A 7,011-nucleotide genomic window follows, 5' to 3' on the forward strand; every position below is an offset into this window, starting at 1 on the left:
TTACTTTAAAGACGTTAAAGAAAATTACAATGTTTCAACTTACATGTACCCCATGTTCCAACTACCCCGGTCTCCCCTACATGTAATGTAGGGGCAATACACAAGGCTATGTATGTACTGTATTACATGTATTCGCTGTTTATGAAATGAGTGTGTACATGTAGGAGGCTAGGAGCTTTAATAAAGTCAAGTCTACCCCAATAAATAGTTGTTCTGAAGAGACACAAAAATCAAACAAGTATGAAATTCAAGATTTTTTACGATTTCGCTGTTTATCATAAAACGATTTGCATAACATCTACATGTAAATGATTTGATAATTTCAATATTTTGCAAATTTTATCCATACAATTTTCTTTTTTTTTCAGATTTGACAATAAGTGCCAATCCAGCTTAAGACATGGGCCTGTATTCTGAAGTCAGTTTTACAAGTACATGTAACTTTGGCCATGGTCTAACTCTTGTGCTTACATTATGGGAAGCCAAAAATGGTTTAAAAAGTTTGTTAACATTGTATGTTTATGTTTACTGTGCTCTTTCATTTTAAGGGCAAAAAATTATTCCCAAAAAGTTGTGAATGATCTAAATAACAGAGTTAATACTTCAAAATTAAAAGATTTGTGTCATATCCATACTTGAACCACAACTTTAGACAAGAGTTTAAATTAAACCCAAGTTCAGAATAAAGGCAATTGGGAACTAAGGACTAAGACCTATCCGATCTGGATTTTGACCCAACTACAAGCAGGTCTAAATTGTCATAGTACGGAATCATTCTGAATGCATAATAAAAGCAACAATGAAAGGTAAAAGAAAACAGAATTCATACATGTACATGTATACAGGTACAGGTATACTGTACCAGTAAAATACACAGTACAACATGTAGGCCTACAAGTACATCTGTAGGCTGTAGCACCCAATAAATTGTTGATTTGAATGCTATTTGCAGCCAAGCCAACATGTACATATGTAGGTACAATTAAATTTGTACATTTGGTTGATTGTAAACTTATAATCAATGCAATCTACATGTATGTACAGTATAATAAAATTTGGCCCCAAAATCAATCGCTATTAAAGCATGGAGTTACAAGGAACAGACCGTGAAAGGTTGTGTAATAGTACTAATAATCTGAAAATATGTACACCACACATGAATAACAAAGATGCCACTTGTAGTTTACAATACTTATTTATATTCATGAATGTTTCTTCAATTATAGGTCACATACATGTACATCAATGAAACACAAACTTGTACATTTAGGGCCTACATGTACATGTACATTGTACCTCGGAATTGAGATTTTTTCCCCCTCAAAACCCCTAAACTCCAGCAACTTACATAGTACATGCATAAGGGCCCTGTTACCTGAACCCAAACAGAAGAAAGCAATCACCTTTCCCAAATCTCTTACAAAATGTCAATTTAGTTCAAAGTTATCAAAACTATTTTTTTAGGCCCTATTCAATTTGACATGATGTTGTGTAAGTATTATTGCAATGAAGTAGACAGAAATACAATTTTGATGTTTATATAACTCCTGTGTGCCCATGATTTGGTAGAGATGTATGTATATAGATGGTGAAAAAAAGCAGGAGCAATGAGTGATTCGCTTCCGTTAGCCCTGACATCGCGCTTGCCACCTCAATAACAAGAGCAATAAAAACAAGGTGGTTTGCAAACCACGAGTCTACTCTCACCTGATTAATGAAATATGCAATATGATCTTCATACCCATAGATAACATTTGACCTCATCATCCACAAGAACATTGATGCATAAGGAAATAAGAGCAAGTTGAACAAAATCTTGAAAAAAGATGGACATGACCTCATATCATTTGGCCTTTATCAGACCTCCATTTTTGAGGAGGGTGATCGCGCTGGTACTCTTTACATTAAGGAGAGCAAAAAATAACACTCCAAAAAAAAAATTGCTAAAATTTAACATTTTACAGTTTTAAATCCATGAAATGGCTATCTATTTTTCATAATTCCTTGAAATTATTTTGATTTAAATAGTTGAAAACTATCAGAAAATGAAGAATATTCACCTCTTTCCTAACTCTGATTTGAATTTAAATTTGAACTCGGTAAATGGCAACACCATTGAAGTCTAAATGTGGGACTACAATATTTACAGAGAGTAAGTTCAAATCAGAGTCGGGAAAGAGGTGAAAATTCTCAAATTTTCTGATAACTAGTTTTCAACTAAATCAAAATAATTTCAAGGAATTATGGAAAATACATGGCCGTTTCATGGATTTAAAGATGTAAAATGTGAAATTTCAGCTATTTTAAAAAAAAAAATTTAATTATTTTTCTAGCAGGAGTGCGATATTTTGTAAACATGTTGACCCAGACCTAGTTTCACCACAGATTAATTAATAGCCACACAGCTATTGCATATATATGATGTTACAAAAAATCTACAATTTATCATACATGTATTGTATTGAATTGATTTGTGCTCCTCACGGAGAGTGATTTATTGAGCTCCACAAAATTATAAACATGAAGGACTGCTATATGGCCTTTGACCCAGGCCATCATCCTCATAAATACACATTAATTTGATATCATCCAAAGATCATTTGTACCTATAATGTGAGTATGATCAACACAACTTCCATGCCTACATGTACATTGTCAGGGTGGTGAATATGATATGCTGGGTATTTGACTTAATATCTTATGCGAGTAGAGTGGTGATGGCATGGCCGCGGTCGTGGACCAGGCACCAGGCACTTGCTTTGCGCTCGTGGAATTAGGAGTGTCGCTTCATCAACGACATGGATTACGTGTGGAGCTGTATCTCAAATATAAAATAAATCACGCGTAGCCCATAATCTACAAAATCCCCTAGTTTACAAAACTGTATAAAGATAAGGTATAGTTCAACTATCAGACCTTTCATGAAAAAAGTAACATTTGACTTTCTATGAGTTCAAAAACAAACTCAAATTAGATTGCAATTGTTTTGAATTTTATTTTGCTAATGAGGAAACGGATGACATCATCCACTATTTCTTTTGTGTTTCACTGCAAAACATGGAATATGAAATATTCTAATTTTCCTCACATTACCATGTGAAACAAAGTTTCATTCAATCCCGGACATGTGTATGTATGTGGTTCAAACAAGAAGGTGCTTTAATCTGTAAAAATTGTAATATTGTACAATTCGTACAATAAAAAACAAAAGAAAAAGTGAGTGAGGTAAATTTACCTTCTCATTTGCATATCACTGACTAGTGCATATATAACTTTTTTTTATGAGCAAAATTTTAAATTGTCATTGTAACTTTGTTATTTTAAATCCGATTCTGATGAAATTTTCAGTGCTACAGGGTATGCATGTTTAACTTTTCTCTTTTTCAATCAACTTTTTTCTTTGGTGGACTTGACCTTTAAATGGCCAAAATATATTTTGAAATAAAAATGGTTTGATATTGTAAGATCAAATTCTTCAAAAAATGTAATTACTTATCAATTATGCTAATTCTTGTGTGAAATCAGATGTTTGCTCAGTAGGTCCCCTGACTGCTATTTTCTCATTCACAGAATCTTTATAGAATTGGGATCTTTAATAGTCTAAAAAATTAAATATCATTTCGTTTTTAGTTTTATCCTTTCTTAAAATTTCTCTTGAATTTCTGTTTTTCGACCTTTCAGCCTTTTGCTTTTCATTAATTTTTCCAATGGAAAAAGTATGGTAGCAATAATGATATATACATGTAAATGTTAGCAAAAAGTACAATTTGTGTTGGATTAAAAAAAGATTTCTGGTTTCTGAGCAATTTTGGGTGTGAGATGCACTAAAATGTTGCATGTTGATTTGCATACTTACAAAGAGATCTCAAAGGTTAAGGCAAATGTTGGACCCAGAAGGGGGCAAAATGCGAATTTTGAGATAAGGCAGGGCTCGACATTAGCACCGGTCCGACGGTCCCAGACCGATAAAAATCGCTGTCGGCCCAGTAGAATTTCAGAAAGATTTACTGGTCCGACATGACCAGTAAAAATATAATTGTCGGGCCAGTAATTTTTCCAAAAATAGCAAGATTGAAGGGTCCGACATGACCAGTAATAAAAACCATTGTTGGGCCAATAACTTTTCCAGAAATGGTCAAATTCACTGCAAACCATTCCCCCCCCCCCCCATTAAATTCTATCATTCACACACAAAGTACACACGGAATGAATCGCGTGTGTTACAAGAGTAGCATACAGTGTACATGTAGCCAGCCACACAACCCAATTGGTAAATTCTCTACTGGCTGCGCGAACGATTCTTGGCTAAACTCTGGCAGAAATCTCTCACAGAACTGTCAAAATTCACAGTTCATACTCATGAAAGGCTCTTATAATGTCCATATTTCCTAAAAATTGGAGTAACTCTGTCATTTGTAAGTAGTAAAAGGAAAATTTTCACTTCTGTTTTGGTTCAAACAGATCAGGTTTCAGGTGATATCTCTGAATACATAATAGCGCCAACATATGAATTTATGTGTGTGTTGATACAGTTGGTTTCCTACAGTACTTTCTTTCGTAGCTATTTTAATTGAGTAAAAAAGAAACTGATAAATTATTCATGATGATAGTTTTAGCTTTCTTCCTCTGTTTTCTTTCTATCTTTCTTTCCTTCTTTCTTTTCAATCTTTCTTTGTTTCTTCCCTCTCTTCTTTTATTTTTTTGTTACGGTATTTCTTTTTTCATTACCTTTTTTTCTTTAATTTGTTCTTTCATTCTTTCTATCCTTTCAAACATATTTTTCTCTATTTCTTTATTCTCTCTCTTTCTTTCTTCCTTTCTTTCTTTTTTGATATTTTTCTTTAATTCTTGAGTCCACCCATCCTATATCTCTTCTCTTCTTCCTTTCTTTCCCTCCTTCTTTTTACCCTTTTCTTTCCTTCATTCTTTGTTACTTTGTTTCTTTCTTCCTTTCATCCATCATTTATTTACCCTTTCTTGTTTTTTTTTTTTTTTTTTTTTCCTTCTTTCCTTTTTCTCTTACATTCATTCTTTCCTTTCTTCTTTATGTCTTGTTCTTTCCTTTTTCCCTTTGTTAAATCTATCCTTTTATGTTTCCTTTCTTTTATTTGTCTGCTTGCTTCCTTTCTCTCCTTTATTCTTTCATTCCTTCCTTTCTTTGTCTCTCAGTCTTTTTTTTCCTTTCATCTATTCTTTTACCTTTTCTTTTTTTATATTGCTTTCTTCTTTCCTTCCTTTATTCATTTCTTTCCTTGTATCTAAATTTGTACCTTTCCTTTATTTCTTCCTCAATTCCTTTCTTCCTTCTTTCAATCCTTCCTTCCTCTCTTTCTTTCTTTTGTCCGTCTTTCCATCTCTCCTTTTATTCTTTCTGTTTTATTGCTTCTTCTTTCTTTCCTTTTCCACTTTCTGGATTTGTTCTTTCTTTCTATATTGCTTGCTTCATTATTTCCTTCATTTCTTTTTCTTTTCTTTATTTTGTTCCTTCTTTATATACTTCCTTCCTTTCCTTCTTTAGTTCTTTCTCTTTTTTTCCTTTCTTCACATCTATACTTTCTTTACCTTTTCTTTTTATTTTCCTTCCTTCAGCCTTTCTTTTATTTGTTCTTTTCTTTATTTTTTTTTCTTTTCTGTCATGCTTTCTTTTTGTCCTTCATTCCTCATTTTATTGGGGAAGGGGTAACGAAAGGCTAGAAAAATAAACTTGCACCTTTTTTTAAGATTTCTTTATTTTGGGGACTAGTAGATTTTAGGTTCGGACCAGTGAAAATAAGAAAAACTGGGTATCTACTGGTCCGAGGTGAATAGGTTGGACCAGTAGAAAAATGGGTTAGTGTGGAGCCCTGGATAAGGGCATTTCATTGATTTCTTTTTAATTCACAATACATCTTTACAAATTAAATGGAAAGCTGCTCACATACTTTAGGATGACAGTGAATGACACAAATAAAAAAAAATGAAAACTTCTAATGCTATATAAAATTTTCCATGGCCCGTGCACCAGTCCAATGGCAATAACTTTGTGGGCGCTAATGCAGTTTCGTACTGGCTAAGAGAGAATTTCCACACCAGTAATTGTCATGTTTGCATATGTCATAGCAAGTCTCATTATATTTCAAGGTCAATATGCCCATCACTTTTCTGAATATCATGATTGGGAACGGCTGTTTTTCTGGCTTTTAAATTTTATAATAAATCTCATTCTCAACACTGTTCAAATTCTCAGACATCCCTTTGCTTGGAATTGCCGCAAATGTTGATACATGTTTATTGTTAGCGACCAACATCATAGCGAACGTGTGGCGAACAAACAGGTGAGCTGCTGCAGGCAGATCATTTGGTCACTAAGTTCACTCCATATCAAAACTAGGGCAAAGCCTAAACTAAAAGCTTTGGTCTCTGTTATATTCAGATGAACCAGTGAAGTTGGAGTTGCACGACACCCAAGGTAATTAGTAAGTCACTGTTGTTTTGTGTGTTCTTTTAAAATTTAAGTTTATTTTTCTCTGTTTTGGTGCATTCCAGGCCAGAATGGAATAATAATCTTTTGGTCCAGTTCTTTTTAGATACTTTCATGAAATAAAAACAAAAATCAATGAGCCCCGCCAGGATTTTACATTGACAAATAGCGGCTGCACGATCATGAGCCATCTGTGTAGGAGAAATTTTTTTACGAGTTAAAATGTTAAAAAGCTCCTCCTTTGATTGAAAAAAAGGCTACAAGCCGTCTAGGTGCACTCACACGTATGCGAGGTTAGTATTAGTATTCAAACCTCGCACCGTAATCGCGTCTGTAACGTTGGCGAAGAACAATAGGAAACAAGATGGCAGCGTAAACATCGGGCAAGTCTCGTCCGTCTTGTCATGATATTTTTCTAATTTTTTTGATAAATTCTTGTTTGAAAATAAAATCGATGGTGCAGAAATGTTGGGGATGAAGTTTTATCCCATGTACATGATTTAGGGCTAGATCTTTTATTAGAAGTAGACATCTCGGGGCGAAATTTTCAG

Source organism: Lytechinus variegatus, chromosome 5, assembly GCF_018143015.1.
Source record: "Lytechinus variegatus isolate NC3 chromosome 5, Lvar_3.0, whole genome shotgun sequence".
NCBI lineage: Eukaryota > Metazoa > Echinodermata > Echinoidea > Temnopleuroida > Toxopneustidae > Lytechinus > Lytechinus variegatus.